Source organism: Myotis myotis, unplaced genomic scaffold (assembly GCF_014108235.1).
Source record: "Myotis myotis isolate mMyoMyo1 unplaced genomic scaffold, mMyoMyo1.p scaffold_m19_p_4, whole genome shotgun sequence".
Taxonomy (NCBI): domain Eukaryota; kingdom Metazoa; phylum Chordata; class Mammalia; order Chiroptera; family Vespertilionidae; genus Myotis; species Myotis myotis.
The window spans coordinates 111,441,143-111,467,518 of record NW_023416346.1 but is presented as its reverse complement, the minus strand read 5'-3'; the positions used below and the strand labels follow the sequence as shown (position 1 = coordinate 111,467,518).

Below are 26,376 nucleotides of genomic sequence, written 5' to 3'. Positions count from 1 at the left end.
TCTATCCAAAAAAAAAAAAAAAAATCACAAGGCATTGGGTGGCAAAATAACATCAAAAGATTCACTAGACTTGCTTAATCCATCCACAATGAGATGAGCTTTTATCTGGACGTGGAAGCATCCAGCTTTCTCTGTATCAGACAGAAACATTCAATCCAATGAGATACATGCACACACTGCATTTGGTGTCCATAAATAAAGATTTATTGGAACCCAGCACATCCATGTGCTTACAGATTGTCCGTGACCTCTTTCACACTATCATGGCAGAATTGAGTAGTTGTGGGAGACCATATGGCCTGCAAAGCCTAAAACATTTATTATCTGGCCCTTTATGGGAAAAGTTCAGTAACCCCTGTATTGTATTGTTAATGACATATGTATTTATTTATTTTTAAAATATATTTTTATTGATTTCAGAGAGGAAGGGAGAGGGAGGGAGAGATAGAAACATCAATGATGAGAGAAAATCATTGATTGGCTGCCTCCTGCACGCCCCCTACTGGGGATTGAGCCTGCAACCCAGGCATGTTCCCTTGACCTGAATCGAACCCGGGACCCTTCAGTCCACAGGCCGACGCTCTATCCACTGAGCCAAACCAGCTAGGGCTGACATATGTATTTAAACCCAGAAAGAGGATATGTTTAGATCAGCCATGAGCAAACTACGGCTCGCGGGCCGGATCCGGCCCGTTTGAAATGAATAAAACTAAAAAAAAAAAAAAAAGACCGTACCCTTTTATGTAATGATGTTTACTTTGAATTTATATTAGTTCACACAAACACTCCATCCATGCTTTTGTTCCGGCCCTCCCGTCCAGTTTAAGAACCCATTGTGGCTCTCGAGTCAAAAAGTTTGCCCACCCCTGGTTTAGATAGAGGCTGGAACTTCATGTAACTTTACATCTGAAAAACAAACAAACTCCTATGGAGATACGAAGATGCACTTACCTCCATGCACACACATATGGTGCATACAGATGACCTGTAAGGGCAGCTAATACAGCTCATGGATGCTTTTGCTAGAAGAGTAAATTCACATATTACCTGGAGAGCTACTTATGAGAGGAGGTTAGCCTTTGAAACAGACTCCTGGTGGATTTTGTTTGTTTTCTTTATGATTGGAATAGATGGGCTGCATTTGACTGAGCTACTTCACAACATTCTAGACCTATACAACAACAAGAAGAGCCAAGGTTAAGTCTTTCCAAATTTAAATATATTGAATGCCACCAGTACTAATGAGAGCCTACTTATTCTTAGAAACTTGCAACATTAACAAAACATTGCAGTCTCCTTGACACCATCTCACTCCCGTATCCCAGAATACATGCTAGGTTGTATGTTTTCTGAATACTTGAGGACTTGGCCAGAGAGAAAATAGAGCACGCATAGGAAAGTACAGTGTTGAATTTCCTGGTTATGCCATTCTTATTTTAGACAACTCAAGTGTAAATGCAATCCTGACCTTTAAACATCCACACGATGATGTGTGAAAAATATATAAAAAAGCAATAAACAACCAGCCAAGCATTATATTTCTAATTTAGTTTACTTCTGTCTTATAGCATGTTGATTTGCTAAATATAATTTGTAGCATTGCTACTGTGCAGAAAGCCACTGCCAACAAGCAGGCTGAGTAAAACTGTCCTGTAAAATCTCTTTCACAGAGAAACAAATACATTTTAAAAAATTTTACTTGTTGAATGCATGAATGATCCTAAGAATAAAAACAACTAGTGTTATCCTATATAATAAAAGGCTAATATGCAAATTGTCCCCACAGGTGGGAGTTCGACCTACCAGGAGTTAGACATGCGCTGACCACCAGGGGACGGCATGGAACATGGCGGGTGTCAGTGACGTGGCGCTGGCAGCGGGCGGCAGTGGAGGTGCTGCCAGTCCTGATGGGCCCTGATGAGAGTGGGACCACTGTCGGATGATGGAGCAGGTGAGCGGGTGGCACCAGGCCAAGGAGGGTGTGAAGGGAGGCCCCGGCCGGCAGCGGTGGCAGGCAGCTGGGGAAGGAAGGCCCTGGCTGGCAGCCAGCAGCTGCTAGGGAACCTAACCATGCACAAATTTCGTGCACTGGGCCTCTAGTATAATATATAAATCAGTGGATAATATGGAATACTAGCTATTTTTATTGGAATTTTATCATGTTTGAATATTGTGATGTCTCTGTGGGACCCAATTACTTAAGAGGCAAAGCAAGTGACCATGGGAAAGAAGGAAGAGAAACACTCTGTTGTTCATGGGGTGAGGAAGGAAGTTTATGCCTGTAGGGCTCTGGACAAAGTGCTCCTAGAGAGCATTTCTTCTGCCACAGACACTGTGGTTGATTGAAAAAAAACAAAAAGTCACAAATTGCTCCCATCTTCATATGTATGCCCTGTTAAAGAGAAAACCACAGGTCCAAAATGGCGTCACTTGTGCTAAGGCTTAAGATACCAAACATATCTATATAATAAAAGTCTAAGTGACCGTTACAGCAGAACAACCAGAATGACCGGTTGCTATGATGCGCACTGACTACCAAGGGGCAGACACTTAATGCAGGAGCTGCCCCCTGGTGGTCAGTGGGCTCCCACAGTGAGAGTGCCACTCAGCCAGAAGCTGGGCTCAGGACTGGCAAGCACAGTGATGGTGGCGGGAGCCTCTCCCACTTCTGCAGCAATGCTAAGGAACAGCGAGCTGAGCAGTAAGGAGCAGTGAGCAGGCGGGCGGTAAGGAGCGAGGGGTCCTGGACAGCAAGAGGGATGTCCGACTGCTGGCAGGCTTAAGCCGGCAGTCGGACATCCCCCAAGAGGTTCTGGACTGTGAGAGGCTACAGGCCAGGCTGAGGGGACCCCTCCCTCTCAGTGTATGAATTTCATACACCAGACCTCTAGTCCTGTCTAATAATAGACAAACATGGTAATTGACCATACCTCCGCTATGCTTCCCATTGGCTAATCAGCAGGATATGCAAATTAACTGCCAACAAAGATGGCGGCCAGCAGCCACGCAGCTGAAGCTAACATGAGGCTTGCTTGCTCCAGTGATGGAGGAAGCCAAGGTTCCCTGCCTGCCATGGCCCAGCTCTGAGCTCTGGAAGCAACAATGTTTCAATTATAGAAGCCAAACAAACCCAGATACCTGCTTTCAGCCAGCCATAGCCTCAGAGCTGGAGACGTGCCTCAGAGTTGGAGCTGGCTCTCAGCTCCAGTGACAGCTATAGAAGGTAAATAAATCCCAGAATTAAAAAAAAGAAAAAAAAAGAGGCTGGGAGCTTCGGTCGCCCACCAGCCTGAAAACAGCCCTCAGCCCCTCACCCAGGCTGGCCAGGCACCCCAGTGGGGACCCCCACCCTGAAGGGGGTGTGACCAGCTGCAAACAGCCATCAGCCCCTCATCCCAGCTGGCCAGGCACCCAAGCGGGACCCCCACCCTGATCCGGGACACCCTTCAGGGCAAACCAGCCAGCCCCCACCCATGCACCAGGCCTCTATCCTATATAGTAAAAGGGTAATATGCAAACTGACCCTAACAGCAGAAAGACTGGGAATGACTGGTCACTATGACACACACTGACCACCAGGGGTCAGATGCTCAATGTAGGAGCTGTCCTCTGGTGATCAGTGTGCTCTCGCAGGGGGAAGCTCTGCTCAGCCACAAGCCAGCCTGATGGCTGCCAGTACAGCAGTGGTGGTGGGAGCCTCTCCTGCCTCCTCAGCAGCGCTAAGGATGTCTGACTGCAGCTTAGGTCTGCTCCCCGCTGGCAAATGGACATCCCCCGGGGGCTGCTGGGCTGCCAGAGGGATGTCTGATTGCCAGCTTAGGCCCGATCCCCCAGGGAGCAGGCCTAAGCCAGCAAGTGGTCACCCCCGAGGGGTCCCAGACTGCGAGAGGGCACAGGCTGGGCCGAGGGACCCCCCTGAGTGCACAAATTTTTGTGCACCTGGCCTCTAGTATTTAATACCTGATCTAACTGCTATTTCAACCTCTCCCAGAAACCTAATCTTAATCAACCAGTCTGGAATTTTGTGGCTAACAGGTAATCTGTCATGTGGGCTCTCTCCATCCTCCATAGAAAGAATAGGCAATCTGCATGATAAAAACCCTTGCTGTTCTCTTCCCCCTCCCTGCCCCCCACATGAAGATGTTCTGGTCTAAAAATAATCCTTTCTTCCCCCCACCAATAGTTCCCTTGATCTACTCTTCTATAAAAACTTTCCATTTGTACCACCCCTAGGAGTGCCCTTCTATGGGATGCTGCCCATTCATAAATTGCTGCAAATTAGAGCTTCAGATTTACTCGGTTGAATTTTGTTCTTTATCAGTCATTTGCATATTGACTGTGCTGCCCCTCCCATCAAGAGGTGGAGTCTGTTTTCCCACCCTTTGAATCTGGACTTAGCCATGGGATAGTAGCACACATGACACAAGCAGAATCTTGAATAGCCCCTGCCCTTTGTAATCTGCCCTCTCTTGGTGCTCTTTGCAACTCTGAGTCCACCACGTGAAGAAGCCCAGGCTAGCCTACTGGATTCTATAAAGCAGAGATGAACCTTCCCATCTGTGGCCCCCCCTTACACCAGCTACCCTGCCAGCTACCAGACACGTGGGTAGGTAGCTCAGACCAGAAGAAACTTTCAGCTGACCCACAGAAACAAGAGAATTAATACATGCTTATTGTTTTAAGCTACTAAATTTTGGAGTGACTTGTTATCCAGAAAAATCAGGAGGTGCCATGGTAGTGGACCCTGAGTGGTTCCTACATTGGGGATCCACTCATACTGCTCTTGCCCAGAATTTGCCTGATGGTGAAGACCATTACATCCAAGTCCAATGAAGGTTGCTGGGCTACATGCTGATTACTGGGGCTTGTTTATGAGGTCCAGGGTTACCCTAGGAAACATGGGATAAGGAAAAGTTTTAGGAGACCTTCTTGGGCTGGCAGCCACCTCTCCGAAGGTTCTTATAAATTGTGATTCTTTTGGGTTTCTTGCTGGTCTGCTGGAATGATTCAGGTGTATGAAATTGGGGAAGACCCTGGAAATACCCCACCAGTTGAGTTCTTTTTACTCCACCGCCTCTAAGGTCTTCTGGCATTTACATTCCTGGATTTGTCCTGACTCTAGTGAGAATCTTTGGGATAGTCACAGAAGCTCCAAGGACAGGGACAGGGCCAGACATCCACACTATAGGCTCAGGGGGTGGGATGGTGTCAAGCTGTCTGGAGGCAAACTATATTCATAAAGAGCAGGTTTAGCACTCCTCAGAGGACAGGCAATTTCATTGAGGGCCTGGGTTCTAGATTGCATTTGGCCACAAGTTATCTCTACATCCGTGGCAAATAAAATAACCTCACTTTTCCAGGTCTCACTTTCCAAATCTATGAAGTGGGAAAAATTGTGTTGGATGGTATTTACTGTCTTTGCCGGATTCGGCAGTCTTTGAGAATTATCTCCCAGACTTTGCACCCCATCCTTCTCCATCCCTCATTTCTTTTTTTAAAAAAATATTTTTGTTAGATTTCAGAGAGGAAGAGGGAGATAGAAACATCAATGACAAGAGAGAATTATTGATCGGCTGCCTCCTGCACTCCCCACACTGGGAATTGAGCCTGCAACCCAGGCATGAGCCCTGACTGGGAATCGAACCGTGATCTCCTGGTTTATAAGTCAATGCTCAACAATTCAGCCACGCCAGCCACGCTCCATCCCTCATTTCTTTTGACTTTGCACTGTCATCCCATCACCCAGAGTTATGTTTCTGAGGGAGAAGTGAGGCAGGTCCTTTTCAGGATGAGGACAAGAGCCGTGCACACAGACTCTACTCAGAGCTCATCTAACTGAATGTTAAGTGACTTCTCCTAGGGGAACATTAGTGAGGGTTTGGTCAAAAAGGACTTTATAGAGTTATTGTTGGAGGAGGGAGAGGGAGCAGCCCAAGAAGAATCCTGGAAGAGGATCAAATAGACTACTCTCAGTTAATACTGTATGGGTTATGTTTTGCTTTTTAATGGGGTAAGGGAACAAGGGAGTAAAAAAACCAACCCAACAATTAGAAAACATCACAATTTCACTCAGGGCTTAAGTATTTTATACTGAATGCTTACAAATTAGTCCCTGTTCAAGACCCAACCAATGACTTCCCATTGAATAAAATTCTTACTAGTCCCAATAGTCTAAATAGTCCATTGCTTTGGAATGGCATTTCTTGCTACCTCAACTCCCAACAGTCTTTCCGTTGCTCCACCTTACTTGCTGTTCCTGGCCTACAGCAAGACTGTTCCTACCTCATGGCCTTTTCCCTGCCTCTTCCCTGTGGCTGGAATGTTCCAACCCCAGGTCTTCATGTGAGTTACGACTCTACTGGGAACTAGGACTTTTCATGTTCTCCAGAATGTCCTAATGTGCAGACAGGGCTGAGAGTAACTGAGCTAGAGTGTCATTTAAGCTCAAAGCTCCTTAGACTTAAAATATGGGTGTAAACCACCTGGGAATCTTATTCCAATGCACATTCTGATTCAAGAGTGGCGAGGGGCTCGAGATTCTGCATTTCTAACAAACTTCCAGGTGATGCTTACACCCTCATTCCAATGGTGAGGTCCCTAAGGTCAGGGAATATACCCCAATTTGTGCCAACTGTGAAGTAGACACCCCATGAAAGCTTCCCAGTTGCTACAACTTCCTTGTACGGCCCATGACACCACCAGTGGGTTCTGAGGACCTAAAATAAGATGGGAAATGTCACTTTGTCAAGATGTCAGGCTCTGTAATGTACATATGGATGTTATAGAAGGACTTTGCATTGGGTAAACATTTGGTATTAAATCTTTACATTCTACAGCCATCATGATTTTATTCTGAAAAAAACAAAGCTTTCACCTCTCCTGTTGTGATAAAAATGGGCTCTTGTTCTTTAAATCCTTCCCCATGGCTATTATTACCCCCTCAGTTTTGCTGGGTTTGACATGGAGTGAGGTAGACTTCAGTTAGAGAGATTTTGTGAGGGGAAAAATGAGAAAGTAACGACGCTGCTTTTTTTTTTTTGGTCTCCAGTATCCTCTGTATGGTCATAAATAGCACCAATTTCTGATATCCATACCACATAACTAGATTTCCAAGTCTCTGTTCTGTCAACAACTTCATCAATTGCTTTTATAGCATTTTATTCTCAAGTCTTCTTTGTGCCACTTTATACATCTTCCCTGCCCAGAGTTTCCTCACCCAAAAGACATCCCTTAGGCACCCCATTTAGTCACCCGCTAAATCCAAAATGAAGTTGCCCCTGGTCTTGCCCCATCTTCCGCCAGCAGAGAAGAGAATCTAATTTCAGGGGCTGCATCTCCTCTCCTCCCCAGAGTATAAGAGAATGGAATTTCTTCCTAACGAGGTTAACAGGGATATTGTGGTTTCAGGGTCCGCTGACAGGCGGAAGATTTATCTTCTCCACTCTTTTTCCTGACTCTGAAGAGAATTGCAGACCTGGAATCTGTAGTGCCTCTGGGTCACTTGGTAATTTAAAATTGATGACTTGGAAAGAGGATGGAGATAAAGACGCTGTCCTGGGATGTGTCCTTTTATAGAGAGGCATTGTAATTTGGGGGTGATGTTCTCTCATGCAACTCGCTTGAAAGAGATCACTGTGGTTTCCGGGATGTACTTCGATCAATGACTTAATCAGCCAGACACTTGTGGTCACCCTCTCTAAGTGGAGAGACAAAGATGTACAATTTTCTGATTAGAAAAGGGGAGCACGAGGTTGCTAATTAAAATCTTAAAAGCACGATAGTGTATGATTCCATTCTGTCATGCTCAAAACCACACAAAACTACTATGCTGTTAGAAGTCAAGATAGGTATTGTGCAGGGCTATCAACTTTTCAATATGTTTGAAAACTATCATAATAAAACGTTGGAATTTAAAAAAAAGGTATTGTGTTAGTGACTGGCAAGGAATATAATGGGTGATTTCTGGGTGTCTGGTAATATTCTCTTTCTTGATTTTTTTACTTGTTTGTTTTCACTTTGTGAAATCGATACACACTTATGATTTGTGCACTTTTTGTATACTACACTTCATTACAAAGTTTATCAATAAATATCTGCCAAATATAAACACTCTTTTCAATCAAGTTTTCTGCTTATGAATAAATAGTAAGTTCAAGAAATCAGGCCGAACCGGTTTAGCTCAGTGGATAGAGCGTCGGCCTGCGGACTGAAGGGTCCCAGGTTCGATTCCGGTCAAGGGCATGTACCTAGGTTGCGGGCACATCCCCAGTAGGGAGTGTGCAGGAGGCAGCTGATCGATGTTTCTCATCGTTGTTTCTGGCTATCCCTCTCCCTTCTTCTCTGTAAAAAATCAATAAAATATTTTTTTAAAAAAAAGAAATCAGTGACTGGTCCTAGCTGGTATAGCTCAGTGGATAGAGCGTCAGCCAGTGGACTGAAGGGTCCTGGGTTTGATTCTGGTCAATGGCGCATGCCCCAGTTTCAAGCTCCATCCCCAGTAGGGGGCATGCAGGAGGCAGCTGATCAATGATTCTCACCATTGACATTTCTATGTCTCTCTCCCTTCCTCTCTGAAATCAATAAAAAATATACTTTAAGAAAAGAAAGAAATCAGTATCTGAAAATGTATTTGAAAATCAGTTGTTCAATTAAAGGACAGATTCCCTTTCTTCCAAAATTAACATTTCCCGCTCAGCCAGTAGTGCCACATGTCAGTCCCCTTCCTAATTCTAACAGCTTTGCTTTGATTGTGCTGGAAAAGCCATGACAGAGGGAGCTGTAATGTTAACAGTCTTTATCTTGCTGATGAATTGCATCTTAGACACACGCCTGTGTTGAAATATGCACCCTTCCATCACTGTTCATCACTGAAATGCCCCAGATCTCCATGACAGCGCTCACCATCAACACCTGCAGGACAAGATGAGGGACCCTTGTGATAAAGCCTAGTGCTTCCTAGATACTAATTAAGTCTCCACACAATGGATCTGGCTTTGCTTACCAAGTTAAGGAATGAATCAAAATGTGGAGACAGATTAATACTGGTGCCTGCTTTAATCCCTCGGAACAAACCGGATACAATAAATGAATTCTTGTTTTTCCCCCTCCCTGTTGTAAATGTATTGATTTAATTTCTGGAATGGGTATACCTTCACGTGGCTTATGAATCACAAAGTGCAAATAGTATACAGGAAATGGTATTTCTCCCAGCTCTGTCCTCCATCAGCCAGTGTCCACCCCCCACAACACTGTTGATATTGTCTTTGTGTCTTCCAGAGACAATTAGTGTATACGCAAATAAAATTTGCAAACACCAATAAGAGGAGCCTATCAGGCCTCTCAGATCACTAACAAATCCCTGTTTTAAGACCTTGCCACTCCAAGCGTGGTCCATAGGCCGGCAGCATCAGCTTCGCTTGGGAGATGGTTAGAAATACAGACTCTCAGGCCCCAGCCCAGACCCATGAATCAGAATCTGTGTTTTAACCGGATCTCCAGGGCATTCATAGCACTTAAAGTGAAGTGTGAGAAACAGTGCTTTAGGAGAAAGGGACCTTAAGAGGTGACAAGATCAGTGAGTTACAAAGGCACGTGATTTGTCCCCAAGGAGTTCTTTGTTCTTTGGAGAAGTTAAGTTAATGGACTCTCATTATCCTTGTCACAAATTCCTCAGAGATTTTTCTCTTGTGTATCTATAAAATGCTGTGCAATTGTCTGAAAAAGACATTTGTGGCTCTCTAAACACTTTCCCTGTCTCCTCTTTCTCTAGTATTTGAGGACTTTCACCTGAGCACCTCTCAACCACAATGTTTATGACACAGCACCAACAAGGAGTTAGTTGGCCCCAGAGCCTGCCTATCAGGAGAATTTGGTAAGTTGCTGGCTTCCTAGTCATTTCCCCCCAAAACTCCCTTTCTTGCTCCACCCCCCCCCCTTTCATTGCTGACCCTACTTGCCCTCCTTTATGTTTTGGCCCAGTGCCCTCAGTTGGAGGCAGCACCAAAGCTCTTCTCAGCCATCATCTTCCTCAACCTTCATCATTTATCTGGGTGGTTTCTCTTAGGTTTAGGGATCCTATGCACAGTCCTTAGACATTTTGTCCTGTTCTAAGTGAGGATTTGGAGCCAGGGAGTTATCAGCATGAGAAACAAGGGAAAGAAAATGCTTTAAATCCTCATTGCTTCTTAGAATAAGAACGAAATGATACTCTGTATAACTGTTAGTGAAGAAAAGACATTCCATGGGATGGTTACCTCTTGCATTGACATGTGACCTTTTTGCTAGTCAAGTCTGTTGGTGTGAGGCATCTTTTTGCCTTGGTTTCTCCAAGAAGGGACATACTGAAATGTGATACACTTTCTTTCCCCTACTTTTCTAAGTTCTTTCCTCGAGAGATATTAGCCATGAAACACACCTTTATACTACTTAACCGCTCACCTCTCTTCTAGATTTCCTTCACTGCAATTTACAACCATTAGGCATCTGTCACAGTCTGATGCTGAGGATCTTTTCTAACGATTTAAGACATTTTACAAGTTTTATTTGATTGTGGTAAGAACACTTACCAGGAGGTCTACTCCCTTAACCAATTCTTAAGTGTAAGATACATTATTGCTGACTATAGGTACAACATTGTACAACAGCTCTCTAGAGCTTATTCATCTGGCCTGACTGAAACTTTATGCCTGTCAAATGCATTTTCATTAAATTATAAATGCAAAAAAGTACACATATCGTAAGTCTACAGCTCAGTGAGGTTTCAAAAACTGATTGCACCCATGAAACCAGCAACCAGGTCAAAAAACAGTATTTCCAGTACCTCAGGAGTACTCTCGTGCCTCCTGTGTAGTCACCACATGCCTCCACAGGCAACCACTACCTTGACTTCTAACAGCATATTAAACTAACATTTGTATGTTTGATTTAAGTGGCATCCTACAGTATTTGTACTCTTGCACCTGGCTTCTTTCACTCAGTATTATGGTTGTGAGATCCAACTATATTGGGTGTAAAGTTGGAGACCATTCGTTCTCATCGCTATATATTTTATTCATTTTCCTATTGATGGTTGTTTGGTGGTTTCTTGTTTGGGGCTAATATGACTAGCACGGCTATGAAAATTCTTTCACATGTCATTTCATGAAAACGCATAAGCTACCCTGTGGGGTACATACCAAAGATGAAAATTGCTGGGAGATGCTGCTTTATAATGTATCAAGGCTGATGAGTCTGTGCACATCAACGCCAAAGAAGTAAGGTATATGATTAGATAGGTATGCATGCATTCCAACACTCAAGCATTAGACTAGGAGCTGAAATCTTTTCTCCCCCGTGTGAAAAAGGAGCTTTCTGCCTACTAGCAATTTCTGAGCTACCGCCTTATTCGAGACTTCTAAGGATGCAGTGTTGATTGCTTTCGTTTATTTTATGATTTTAATGAGAGCAGCTCAACTGCTGCAATTGCTTTTCCAAGCATGACACATCCTGGCTCCATAGTGAGAACTGAGTCAATTCTCAGCTGTGTGCCAGCGGCAGCAAAAAAAAAAAAAATTGCTATTCATGATTTTCTGCTTTTGAATCTCTATCCTTGTGGGTAAATAGTGGAGGCAGGACAAGCCATAAGCAGAGGAGGTGGTTGTTTGCACGCTGTCATTGTAAGCCCTGCCCGGCCCTAAATAGCTCTGCCATAAATGCCCTCTTCCCAGAGGATCTAGAACCCCCACCATTTAAGCTAGCATTTTAGGTTAGACCACCGAGGCAGGGGACATGCCTCTGGAGGACTACTGCTGAACTCTACCAGTTCCTTGCAGGGAGGGACAGGGTCTTTAACTGTCTCCCAGAGGGTTAATAAGTCATAAACTTGGCAGTGAAGAGAAGTCAGTGCTTGGGGCACGTGAATAGAGGGTTACAGGGAGGCAGCAAGGCTAGGATACTGCAGCAGTGAAGGAAAAGAATCTTGGGGAAAATCTAGGCTTTGAGGGCATTCATGCAGAGGCCCATCAGACCACCTAGAAGGCAGGGTTGGGCTTAAAAGAACACCCAGGAGCAAAGTGTCTGCTGAGAAGTCACTTGGATCCTCAATGGCCTGTTCCACAGATTCTCTGATTTAATCAGAGGTTTTAAAAATATTTTGATCCTCATATTTAAAAATCTTTGCTATTTGTACATTTCCTTATTATGCTAATCTTATTTGGGTATATTTTTGGGACTTCCTGTGGGAGAGGGTAATGGGGCCATAATTTGATGCTTTAGTCTCAGCTCCAGGCTGTTCAAGATTTTTTTCTGTTAAAATATTTTTCTCAATATTCATACATATACATTATATATCTAATATTATATACATATATGAATATTATGTGTGTTTATAAATACAGTTTGAGAGCTTTAAGTTCTATCATAATGGCGATTTTTCGGGAGAGGAGACACGTTCTTAAAGATTCACCCACACCGAACAGACTTTAAAAATCTTTATTGCTTTTCTGATTGTAAAATAATGAATACTCATAAGAAATTCACGATTTACAGAAATAAAGAAAGTAGAAAGTGAAAGCCCTGTATACCTGCAGTGTATGTTAAAGATATAGTAGGAGTTAGGGACATATGTTGTGCATATTTTCTGATAACAAAGGGCATATTTTTTAAAAAAATTATCCTATTTCTTTTAAAAAAATATATTTTGTTGATTTTTTACAGAGAGGAAGGGAGAGGGATAGAGAGTTAGAAACATTGATGGGAGAGAAACATCAATCAGCTGCCTCCTGCACACCTACTGGGGATCTGCCCGTAACCAAGGTACATGCCCTTGAGCGGAATTGAACCTGGAACTTTTCAGTCCACAGGCTGACGCTCCATCCACTGAGACAAACTGGTCAGGGCCTGACTATTTCTTATACAACATTAAGTTCACAAATTAAATACATTCCCTATAGTAAATGTCCTGCTTCTTAATGGAATGTGGTGGGCCTTCTGGGGAATAGAACAAAGCCTGACTTTTCCCTTTGCTGCTTCCTGGCTCCTTCTCCAACTTCCACCAAGATTTATGAGACACACAGAGAGAGAGACTATATGAGACAACTCCACACATGCAGAGACTTTAAAAAATATCCACAAAAGCTTGTACAAGAATGTTTATAATTTTTATTCATAATAGTCCCAAACTGGAAATGACCCAAATTTCCATCAAGAGGCAAATAGATAAACAATTGTGGTGTATTCATACAATGGAAAACTCCTCAGGAATAAAAGGGAACAAGCTACTGATCATGCAACATTATGAGTAAATCTCAAAAATGTTTTGTTGAGCAAAAGAAGCCAGAATCAAGAGTACATACTGTATGATTTAATTTATGTGCAATTCTAAAATAGTCTAATCCAATCTATGCTGATAGAGATCAGAATGCTTGACTGGGATGGAGATAGAAGAGGTGGGGGAGTGGGTAGGGATTGGCTACAGGGGGCACAAGGGACTTCCTATGATAATGGAAATGTTCCTATTTCAAATGTTTTCATGGGCATATACATTTGTCAAAATTCATCATTGTCTCTTATGATCTGTGACTTTTATTGCATATACATTATACTTCAACAAAAATAATTTGAAAAGAATCCCATAGTTTTGTGAGAGGGGGCATGTAGCACATGGCTCCGTCATCTGGGATATGCTCCCTACTTCAGCTGCAGCTGTGGGGACAGTACTGACTCACCTCTCACTGCTTCTCTCTTCTGTCTCAGGCCTTCTCCAAGGCCATGAACACGCTGAACCCACACTAAGGCACTACCTGTGAGTGATCATCTCAGGGAGCCACCCTTAAGCAATGGGGAACAAGAGTTCACAGATAAAAACTCCAAACCGTCAGGTGGAAAGTTCCGGAAGGTCTTCTATAGGCTGCTCAGTGGTCTGCATGCAATCTAGTCCCTGCAAGCTGAATAAAGCTCCCTTACACTGGTTATTTATTCTTCCATATCTTATACTTATTTAACTTTCACTCATGCACTTTGGGGTCCCCTCTCAAATTAACGACCTGCACCCCCATCTCAAGCTTTGCTTTTAGAGAATCCAAAACTGAGAAAGGCAACACAGTGGACAGGGGAGGAAGATGCTATAGTCCTTACTCCAGCATTCCTCTGCTTCCTTATTCCTTTTTCTCTCCCCTCTCATTTCAACAGTATATATATATATATAATTTTAATTTTTTTATTGAGTTCAGAGAGAGTGAGAGGGAAAGAGGGATACATCAGTGATGAGAGAATCATTGATCGGTTCCCTCCTGCGCACCACCTACTGGGGATCAAACCGGAAACCCGGGCATGTGACCTGACCGGGAATTGAACCATGAACTCCTGGTTCATAGGTTGGAGCAACACCGGCCAGGTTCTATGACTACATTTTAGGAAAATAGAAGGGAAGGAAAATTATTTAAAGGAGGATTAGTAAGAGAAATCTAGGACAAAAGGAGTAAAGGAGAGATGGTTTTATATATATATATTCCCCATAAAAGCACCATAATCTAATTTTAGAACATTTTCATCACCCCAAAGAAAACCTCATACTTATCAGTAGTTAATCACTCTTCCATCCCTCCACTTGTCCCTGGTTCCTTCACCCCCAGCCCCTAGAAATCATTAATCTACTGTCTCTACCGATTTGCAGATTCTGGATATTTCATATAAATTTTAATTAGCCAAAAAATGGAAACAACCCAAAGGACCATCAAAAGATAAATGAATAAACAAATTGTAATATACACATACAATGGAATATTACCCAGCTGTGAAAAGCAATGATGGTCCCATACATGCTACAACATGAATAGATCTTTACAATATTGTAATAAATGAAAGAAGCCAGTCATAAAAAGACCACATAATATGTTACTTCATTTATATGCAATGTCCATTTATTTGGGTTGTTTTCACCTTTTGGCTAGTGGGAATAGTGTTGTGTAAACTTAGGTGTACAACAAGCATGTCAAACTCAAAGGCTAACATGGGCCAAATAAACAAGGTTTCAGTTTGTGTGGGCCGCAAAAAAATAAAAGCTTCAATTTTCATAGAAACATAGGTTTATTTTGATAGAGACATGCTGAATATAAAGGGCTGAAATAAATGAGTAATCGTTAACATAAAATAATAGAACATTTTAATAAAAATTAATATTTTTTCTTGAACATTAACTTGTCAGACATTGAATAACTGCACAAATTAATAAGTGTAACACAAATAAGCCTATTTTTCTTGTTCTCCAAAAGCGAAATAGTTCCTGTTGTGCACTCCAAACAAGTCAGTACAAGACTAATGACATGGCAATCGGCTGCTAAAATATTTGCTGCTAGTATTAGTGGAGAGAAATGGCGCGCCTGCGCATAAGGCGCATAACGGAAATGAATGCAACACAATTATAGTAATTAGTCATTAGCGAACGTAGTTTGTTATTAATAATCCTATATAATAAAAAACTAATATGCAAATTGACTGAACAGTGGACTGACTGGTCGCTATGATGCACACTGACCATCAGGGGGCAGACGCTCAATGCAGGAGCTGTTCCCTGGTGGTCAGTGCACTCCCACAGGGGATGAACCACTCAGCCAGAAGCCAGGCTCATGGCTGGGGAGTGCAGCAGTGGTGGCAGGAGCCTCCGCAGCAGCGCTAAGGATATCCGACTACTGGCTTACAGGCCTAAGCCATCAGTCAGACATCCCCTGAGGTCTCCCAGACTGCGAGAGGGTACAGGATAGGCTGACCGCCCCGCCCCCCCCCCGCCAAGTGCATGAATTGCTTGCATCCGGCATCTACTTATGTATAACAGGATAATGTAAAATTTAAGTTACGAAATTTTTTAAATATATTTCTTTATTGATTTCAGAGAGGAAGGGAGAAGGAGAGAGAGACAGAAACATCGATGATGAGAGAGAATCACTGATTGGCTGCCTCCTGCACACCCCCCGCTGGGGACCGAGCTTGCAACCCAGGCACGTGCCTTTGACCGGAACTGAACCTGGGACCCTCCAGTCTGCAGGCTGACGCTTTATCCACTGAGCCAAGCTGGCTAGGGCAACATTTGAAATTTTTATTAAAATGTTTCTTAAATACCATTATATTGGCTGGGTTGCAAAAATATTTATTGTGGGCCACATGCGACCTGTGGGCCATGAGTTTGACATACTTGATGTACAAGCTTTTGTTTGAATATCTGTTTTCAGTTCTTTAGCGGCATATACCTGTAGATGTGCAATTGTTGAGTCCTTTGGTTGTTGAGTCAATTGGTAATTCTGCGTTTAACCTTTTGAGGTACCACCAGACTGTTTTCCATAGTGGTTGCACCATTTTTCATTCCCACCAGTAATGTATGCACATTTCCATTTATACATTGCCTTTTTAAAAAAAACCTATTCCTTCCTCAAGCTTTCTCTCGACATTTATGGGGAATATATATATTCTGACTCATTTCTCCTTTACTTCCTCTGTTCTACATTTCTCTTACTAGCTTTCCTAATGCACCTTCCTTCCCATCTATTTTTCCTAAAATGCAGTCCTTCCCACTGACAAATCTCCCTTGGGACCATTTCAAACCATGAAGGAAGTGGGACAGAGATCAGTTTCTTTTCTCCCATGAGATTCTTTGATCCCTGGGGACATTGCTCATCTCCTCCCCAGAAACAGCTCTATGTTGTACCAAGTATGGGGGGAGAGAGCTTTGCTAGGACCTGAAGTGATAATTAGTTATAATTTGATAGGAAGTTTCACATGTTTTTTTCCTCCTCTCTCTTTCTTCCTCCCTCTCAGAATATTATGAGTAGCTTTTAACTTTTATTACTGTAAGAAGGTATTATTTATAACTAGAAAACAGTGAATCAAGGGAGAAAAATGTGAGGGCTTTAACAAAATCCTCCCAGTGGTGTCTTGATATTTAAACATGCAATCTTACTTAATTATGCCAACTTAAGATTGCTTATCAAATTCCCTGTAATTTATGACATGCTAAGTTGATGTTGGAGTCCCCACCTACTAAATTGGAAGAAAGCCTGAGGGTATTCTTTTTGTTTGTTTGTTTTTGTTGTGTGTTTTGTTTGTTTGTTTTTTTTTTACCAAATACTCTGAGTATTTCTAGGGATGGTTATGGTGATTGGTGCACAACTCTGCGAATATACTAAAAATCATTGACTTAGTGCACTTTAAATCAGTGAACTTTATCGTAGTGTGTAAGTTATCTATGAATAAAGCTGTGAAAAATTAGCCATGGCCCAAGGAAGGGAGGTACCACTAATTTTAGGAAACAGCTTTTCTTCTATTTAAAATTTGGCTGGTAAAATTCCAAGGATCATAAGCAGTGGAGAGAGAATTATACACCTTTACTCATATAATATTTTCTCCAGATGTCCTATTTCCCTAATTAATTCATTAGCTAAATTATTTAACAAATATTTAAGTATTAATTAGTATTGTGTGTATCTGGAGATGCAAAGGTGAATAGGAAGTCACTGTTCCCGCCTCATGGAAACAGAAAAAGGGACAATAAATTACAAAGAGGCTCAGAAATGCCATAATAGTATAAGTTCAATTCTTAGTTCAGAAAAAGAAACAATGGGGCACTCTGCCTTGAGGGCCTGTACTTTTAGTGGGCAGAATTGGACAGTGTGTATCCCTGTGCCACTCTTCCCACATCTCCACCCCCGCCCCCACCCACGTGCCCTACCCCCACTCCCCATGGTGGGCAGAATTGGACAGTGTGTCCCCGTGTGTGCCACTGCCCACCCACACCTCCCCTACTCCCCATCCCCCACCATTGAGGTTCAGGGACGTAGAAACATGTCTAATGCATCAGGATGGTCCCTAACTATATCTTCTTATTTTCTCTATTCTTTCTTTTTAAGAATTTTAACTCATTTTAAAAAATATGTTTTTATTGATTTTAGAGAGAGAAAGGAGAGAGGGAGAGAGAGAGAAACATCTCACCTGGATCAGCTGCCTCCTGCACACTGCACACCCCCTACTAGGTATCGAGGCCACAACTGGAAACCCAGGGATATGCCCTGACCAGAATCGAACCTGAGACCTTTCCATGCACACGACGAACCAACTGGGCCACACTGGCCAGGACTCTGTTCTTGATGTTCTGGCAAGTAGGTCCTGGAGGAGAGCTGATTAGGAAGGGACTGCCCCTGCCAGGGTTAGCTGATTCCTAGAGATAACAAGCAACTCACCCTAGACCTAGAGTGTGCCTCTCATATGCAAATGAAGCATCCAGGGGCCCTCCCCCCCCTTCTTACACACCAGGCCAATATTCCTCTGCTCTAATCACCCCAGGGCCAGATAGTAGACACCTCAGGACAGCCTCTTCACCCCAGAGCCTGTAGAGCTTATTCAAACTAACTAATTCTTTTATTTTTTATTATTTTTCAATTCTTCATTGTTTAAAGTATTACATGAGTCTCCTTTTTCCCCCATTGACATCTATCCCAGCACCCCCTCCCCCAAGCACAAGCCCTCGCCACCCCCCTGCTGTCTGTGTCCATTGGTTTTGCTCATATGCATGCATACAAATCCTTTGGTTGATCTCTTACCCCCTCACCCCCTGCCTTCCCTCATAGGTTGTACAGTCTGTTTCATGCTTCTATGTCTCTGGTTCTGTTTTTGTTCATTTTTTTTCTTTATTGATTTCAGAGAGGAAGGGAGAGGGAGAGATAGAAACATCAATGATGAGAGAGAATCACTGATCAGCTGCCTCCTGCACCTCCCCCGCTGGGGATTGAGCCCACAACCCGGGCATGTGCCCTGACCGGGAATCAAACCGTGAACTCCTGGTTCATAGGTCAATGCTCAACCACTGAGCCACACTGGCTGGGCGAAACTAGCCAATTCTAAGCCTGCTTTTTCTGTCTCACCTGTTTCTTCCCATGGAAGTCATAATAAAGTCTCTGCCCACCTTTTCCACCTGGCTCCCTCTGCCTCCTGATCAAGCCTGCTTCTTCTCAGTGTGACCCTGCATGGTGAGGCATGTCCCCTATTCTTGGGATCTGTGAGTTACAAACTATCTTTTCAGATAGTTTGGGCTCTGATCTATGGGCTTCACTATGTAGTGCCTGAATGATAATAAAGCCTGCATTTGCAAACAGCTTGCTATAGTTAAGAGCAAGTTTGCACAGAGGATGGGAACCTGTGGCTCTGTTCTGCTCAGGGCCTAAGCATGCGAAGGGAAGATTTGTTCTTCAGGTAAAATACAGGGACTATGAAGATGGATTCAAAGATGCTGATAAGCATTTTCTAAAGATTCTTAAAAATACTTGGCAAAAAAAATGGGCTTTCTTCTAATTCAGTAAGTTGGGACTCCAATGTCAACTTAACATGTCATGAATTACAGGGAATTTGATTTAAAACAAAAAAAAAAACAAAAAAAACCCCCAACTTTGCCCTGGCCAGTTTTGCTCAGTGGATAGACCGTTGGCCTGTGGACTCGGGGGTCCCTGGTTCGGTTTCAGTCAAGGGCTCATGCCTGGGTTGTGGGCTCCATCCCCAGTGTGGGGCATGCAGGAGGCAGCCGATCAATGATTCCCTCTCATCATTGATGTTTCTGTCTCTCTCTCCCTCTCCCTTTCTCTCTGAAATCAATAAAAATATAAAAACAAAAAAGTTAAGTTTGAAAAAATCATCACTTGGAGATTTTTAAAAGAAAGCCCACAGGTTTTCTCCTTTGATTTATTGTTTCCTAGTTATAAATCACACATTCTTATAGTAAAAAATTGAAACACAGAGCTGTTTCTGGGGTAGATGGGTTCCTAGGGGCCAAAGAACCTCTTGGGAGAAAAGAAACTGTGACCTCTAGCACACTTCTTTAATGGTTTGAAATGGTCCCGATGAAGGTTTGTCAGTGGGACAGACATTAAAAGCCCCAAAGGGACTCACCACAAGAGAAGAAGCCTGGATAGCTGATAGGGGTCCACTGCTAGGCCCTACATGTGGGTAGATGAGAGTTTTTTCCTGATAACAGTGTGTGGTCCAGGCTAGAGATCTGTCCTGACAAAAGGTGCTCTGGTGCCCGGCCGGCGTGGCTCAGTGGTTGAGTGTCATCCTATGAACCAGAAGGTCACGGTTCGATTCCAAGTCAGGGCACATGCCTGGGTTGGGGCTCGATCCCCAGTGTGGGGCATGCAGGAGGCAGCCAATCAATGATTCTCTGTCACCATTGATGTTTTTATCTCTCTCTCCCTCTCCCTTCCTCTCTGAAATCAATAAAAATATATATTTTTTAAAAAGAACTAATTTCTCACACACAAAAATGTGCTTTGGGGATAATAACTAAGTATGTGAATGTAAAACGTGGTTAGAGTTAAATAGTCAGCTACTGTCAGTGGTATTGGCCTTCCTTGAGAAATAGCTGTGGCCTGCAGAGATCTGGACTAGGGCAAGGGTCACAGCTTCCAAATGGCAGTTGATGGGCGCCACTAAGGCAATAGCAGCAAGAAACAGACCTATTAGGGATGGAACAAAACATAGCTAACATTTTGTTCCAAGTCTGAATGCATCACATGCATTTATTTCTTTAACCCTGTTTACTTACTTAACCCGCACAACAATCTAATGAGATGGTTACAATTTAAAATCATTGGCATTTACAGATAAGCAGGAGCGACACAGAGCACTGAAGTAGTTCACAGTGTATCTGAAAGAGTGCGCTAAATTGTACCATTGCTCAATAGCTAAGATTTGGCAATAGCCTAAATGCCCATCAGCAGATGAGTGGATTAGAAAACTATGGTACATCTACACAATGGAATGTTACACTGCTATAAAAAAGAAGGAATTCTTACCATTTGCAACAGCGTGGATGGACCTGGTCAATAAAAGAATTGGTTAGTTTGAATAAGCTCTGCAGGCTCTGGGGTGAAATTAGCCAGTGAAAGAAAAATACCACATGATCTCACTCATTTATGGAATATAAAGAACATTATAAACTTATGAACAAAAATAGATACAGAAGCAGAGAAACATCGAACAGACTGTCAAACTGCAGCGGGAAGGCTGGGGTGGGTTGGGGGGGAGGTAAGAGATCAACCGAAGGACTGTATGCATGCATATAAGCATAACCAATGGACACAAGACACTGGGGGGCGGGGAGTGAGAGCATGTGCCGGGAGGTGGGGGAGGCCGGGGGAAGGCCAATGGGGAAAAAAAGGAGACATATGTGCTACTATTTGTAATACTTTAAACAATTAAATTAAATTAAAATAAATTGTACCATTGCTCAAAAATATTGAATTACCTCTCGTGGGAGAAGGGTACTTCCCTGCTACACTTATTTGAGGCTTGACCAATACACTTCATGTATCCATTGTTGCAAAACTCGCTACCCCAAAAGTTATTGGCTTAAAACATCACTTTATTATTTCTCATGATTCTATGGTTTTGCTGGGGCTCAGTGGGAGGTTATTCTGCTGGTTTAACTTGGGGGTCTTCTAGCCACATCAACTGGGACCTAGCTAAGGCTGGAATGTCCTCAGGAATTCCCTTCCCATGGATTCTATTCATTTTGTAGTCCATCTGGGATTCCTTTCAGCATGCCAGCTGCCTCCTAAGACAGAGGAGGTGGAAGCTGCCAGCCTTCTTAAGACCTGGGCTTGAAAGGCCTGACACATTCTGTTGATTAAGGCAAGTTCACAAGGCCAGTGCAGATGAAAGAGGATTGGAAGTTGCTGGGGTTCATGTCCCAGCATCAAGAAGGGTTCAGGAATCTGGAAAAGGGGCTGCGCGTAGATGACATAGGAATCCAGAGACTAATAAAGAATCCAGAGACGAGATATAATTTTGAAAGGCATTGGGGGTCAGAAGACCTTCAGCTAAAGGAACTGAAGAGTGTGTTCCTCCTTGTCTAGGACCCTTGCTTTTATTAACACAATTTGTCCTAAGGCAAGGTGGAGATAATACACTTCAAAGGGTAAGGCTTCAAAGGGTACAGAAGCATTGTCAGTTTGGGGAATTAGCCTATGGCTGTTCAGGTATTTGGCCAGTAGGAGGCAATAACATGTAGATTAAGATGCCCTTTAACTGTCTGGCAGCCACAATAAGTTTCCTGGTCAGGTTTGGGGAAATGCCTTTAGCCATTCCCAACAGATGACTACATGTGTGACTCAACCCTGTTGAGTCCCCAAGTCTCATCAACCTTTTGATGAAACTCTTGAAATTATGACATGCTGGAATTGGTCTACGGCAGGAAGTAAGCCCTGATTTTTGATGGGTGGAGCAGCACATACTGGTACATACAGGAAAGGGAGGAATTGACAGCAGAAACCATACCATGTGACTAACTTTAGCCAGAGGGATATGAATGGACATGACATCTAAGCAGAAGCCGTAAGAGTGTTTGCAGAGTATGTCTTAGTCTTTTTTGTCTTCCAATAAAACAGGCATTTCTCAGGTCAAGATTGCTCCTTTAGTCAAGAAGACACATAAACTAGATCCTACCATAACCCAGAGTTGGGAGCATAGTCAAAGCGGTTTATCTATAGCCACCCACGTTAAATGAAGGGGGAATACGGATTCATTGTTGTAATTCACATTTGTTCGTTAGGCAGCATAACCTAGTGACAGCCAGCTAATACAGAGGTAGAGCTAAGATTTGAACCCAGGCAGTGTAGTTTGAGAATCCAAGCTCGTAGCCACTCTGCTATACATTTCACCCAGAAGCAGTATTTCAACTTTGGATTGAGAAGGCCTTGAAGGTTCTGAGACAAACTGGGAGTATCGGGGAAGTGCTAAGAGAGACATTCTGTAAATGTGAAGAGGTAGAGGCTATAGCAAGAAGTTTATTATAAGGAGCTATTATCAAATTTATATCAGAAGCTGGGCAAGTGGGCCATTCTTATTCAACTAACTTATCTAACACATCTCTCATCTCTACTATACCTTAACCCCCACCCTAATTAAAAGGGGCTTTTGCTTTCTACTCTCATTATTTATTATTTTTAAAAGAATATTAAAACTAGATTACTCTGTAAGGGAAAAGCATACCTTTTCCCAAATCAATATGGTAAAATTATTTTTACTGATATTGAAGATTGAGAGAGAACTGCTAAAATGTAATTGTAAATATTGACAGTTTCTTGTACACCAATCCAATGGTCAACTCTCAGTTCTCATGCTACCCTACCTGTCAGCATTATGAGACAGAGTTGAGTACCCATCATCCATTAATCACACATCCTTCATGTGGCTTCTGAGACTCTGAATTTTTTTTTAAAAAAATGTTTTATTGATTTCAGAGAGGAAGGGAGAGGGAGAGATAGAAACATCAATGATGAGAGAGAATCATTGATCTGCTGCCTCCTGCACACCCCAACTGGGGATTGAGCCCACAACCTGGGCATGTGGCCTGACCTGGAATCGAACCATGACCTCCTGGTTCATAGGTCAATACCCAACCACTGAGCTACGCCTGCCAGGCCAAAGAGTCTGAATTCTTGAGCTTCCTCCTAGCTCCTGGCTGTTCCTTCTCACTCTCCTCTTCTCTCTGCTCTCTCAGCAGTGAAGTGCCCCATCATTTTCTGTCCTCTATCTACATTCACTCCCTTGATGAGCTCATGTGGGTTTTAAATACTTTAAATACTATCCATATATCAATGACTCCAAAATTTATCTGTAGTTTAGGACTCTCTTCAACTCCTGTTTACTCTGGGCACATACATCTAACTGCTTATTTGACATCTCCATTTGGATGGCAAATAACATCTTAAAGTCACCCTTCCAAACAGGACTCCTGATTTCCTCCCATTCTATTGCTCCTGGCTTTTTTCATCTTAGTTGATGGCAACTTGATCCATTGGAAAGTTACTTAGGCCCCAAACCTTGGAGTCATCCCTATTCCTCTCTTTTATACTCTACATTCAGTCCATCAGGAAATTCTGCTGATTCTACCTTCCAAATATATACATACTCCTCTCACTTCCCATCACCTCCCCATGACCACCTTGGTTGAGCCCCCATCATTTCTCACCTGGCTTATTGCAGTGGCCTCCCTATGGGTGTTCTTGCTTCTACCTTCGCTCCCTTTTAGTCTGTTGTCAACATAGTAAACACACTGATGCTTTGAAATGTAAGATCAGGGTAATTCTCTGCTTCAGTGGTTTTCATTTCATATTAAAAGCCAAAGTCCTTACTTTGACTCACAAGACTCTTTATATCAGTGGTTCTCAACCGTGGCTGCACATTAGAATCACCTGGGAATCTTTTAAAATCCTGATTTCTGGGCCTCATCCTCCGGAAATTCTGTTTCTTTGTTATGGGGTGGGGTGGGGCCACAACATTAGTAACAAAGAAACAGACTTTCCGGAGGATGCGGCCCAGAAATCAGGATTTTAAAAAGATTCCCAGGTGATTCTAATGTGCAACCACGGTTGAGAACCACTGCCTTTATATGACCTGGCTCCCACCAGGCACAGATCCAGACATATAGTAGGTTTATATTTCCTGACTGGATAAATGAAAGGAGCTCGCTATAGGGAAATTCTTTAAATGCAAGTCCTATATAGGTTAAGAAATATATTTTCAGAATAGAGGATTATTTTTTTAGTTGGAAGTCCAGCAAAGTGTATTCATATTTTTTCACAAAAGCTGATAGGAGCATAAGATGGAGAGGAGTTTGGCCTACTTCACCAAATTCTTTATGTTCTTCTGTTCCCAGGACTGGGTTGAATGAATTCAGCAGCCCTCAGCTACACTTTAATGGCACATGGCCACATCTGGCTTCTCTGAACTCACACAGCTGTTCTGTCAACTCCCTGCGGGTTTATGTCCCCTCCTCTTCTAGGAAATTGCACTGCCTATTGGCAATTAGCCCTAATGAAGCAGCAGGAGTTTCCTGAGGGTAATGCATTGCTGACAAGTATAATTACTGTTAGCAGCTGTGGGGCCTCTGGCTCCATGAAAGTAACCCATCCACCTGTCAGAGTGTGCAGCAGGACTGCTAAAGCTGCACCTAGCAGCCAGGCCAGCACTCTAAGCCAGGCCACTGAGTGATGAAAACAAGAGACTGGCATTTGGAAGCCAATTGAAAGCATTTACTTTAAATGTTCAAATTTCTGCAACCCAGCTGCATGGGTTGTGGAGCCATAGCAAATCACCAATTTGCATCTTTCAGTTCAGCTTGATCATTGTCTCTTTCAAGCATCTATAATGCCTGCCTATACTTAGAAAGGAGTGGGTGTCTCACAGGGATGCAAGAATTTCTAATTGTATTTTTTGTCAAAAAAAAAAAAAAAGAAATAAAGGAAACAAGCTTTGCTTGTTATTATATAATAAGTAACCAACACTGGTTTCTTTCCTGGGTCAGTATGAGACCTCCACATCCCACCTTTGGGGAAAGATTTGGAGTTCTACAGGGTTTGTAATGGCCCCCTTTGGGTGATATATTTCTATGGAAGACTAAATATGACTGCAAAATATTCTCTATTCCTGAGAGGTGGAATCTAATTGTCCTGCTACTTGAATGTAGGCTGGCCTTAGTGACTTATTTCACCAATATCGTGGTGGAAGTGACACTATGCCAATTATGGATCTAGCCAAAAAAATGACTAACAGCTTCTGCATTATATTTTTAGAACCTTTGGATAACCAAGCTGTGAGGAAGCCCAAGCTAGCCAAATGGAGAGACTGTATGGAGAGAGAAATACCTGGCTGGCCCTACTGTTCCAACTCCCAGACAATCAAGTTATCCCAGGTGAGGACCCAAATCTCATGAAGCAAAGATGAGCTTTTCCCACTGTGCCTTGTCAAAATTCCTGATTCACAAAATTTTAATATTTAATAATACTACTAAATTATTTTAAGCTCCTACGGTTTGGGTAGTTATACAGCAGTAGGTAATAGAAACAATTATAGTTTTTGTAAGCCTAGTTGAAAATATTTACAGATTATATTAAGAAGTTTAAATGAACTCTTGAGACACTGATAAGGGCTTCAAGAGATTCTTACAAAGAATCCTCAAATGGATAAAAATACTAATTATGCAACACAAGCCTAATACAAGTAAATGGAGGAGCTGACACTCCTACACTTAGAACTAGGTCTTCACCAGCTATAGTATGAAGTAAATATAGTGACAATCTTATGAAATATAACAAGAAGTTATACAAAACATTGAAATTATTAAAGAAGACTGCTTGAAAAATTAATAGAAACCCACTATCATTAACAATATGCATCACACTAAGTGTATATTTGTCTTGAAAAATTAGCTAACATGAAACTCTCATGATTAGCAAGACATTAAAAGCTAAGTGTTCAAACATGCAGGGAAACTTTCATAATTCAACTAGAGGCACGGTGCACAAAATTCATGCACGGGTAGGGTCCCTTGGCCTGGCCAGTGATCAGGGCCAATCAGAG

General features: G+C 42.7%; 1 long non-coding RNA gene across 1 annotated transcript; it reads left to right on the top strand.

Annotated features, from left to right (window-relative positions):
* The first annotated feature begins 1,918 nt into the window (after window positions 1–1,918).
* LOC118653896 lies at window positions 1,919–25,708 on the top strand. Its single transcript, XR_004966915.1, has 3 exons — window positions 1,919–1,951; window positions 9,770–9,871; window positions 25,590–25,708. It is a non-coding gene; the product is annotated as an uncharacterized LOC118653896 (long non-coding RNA).
* Window positions 25,709–26,376: the final 668 nt, after the last annotated feature.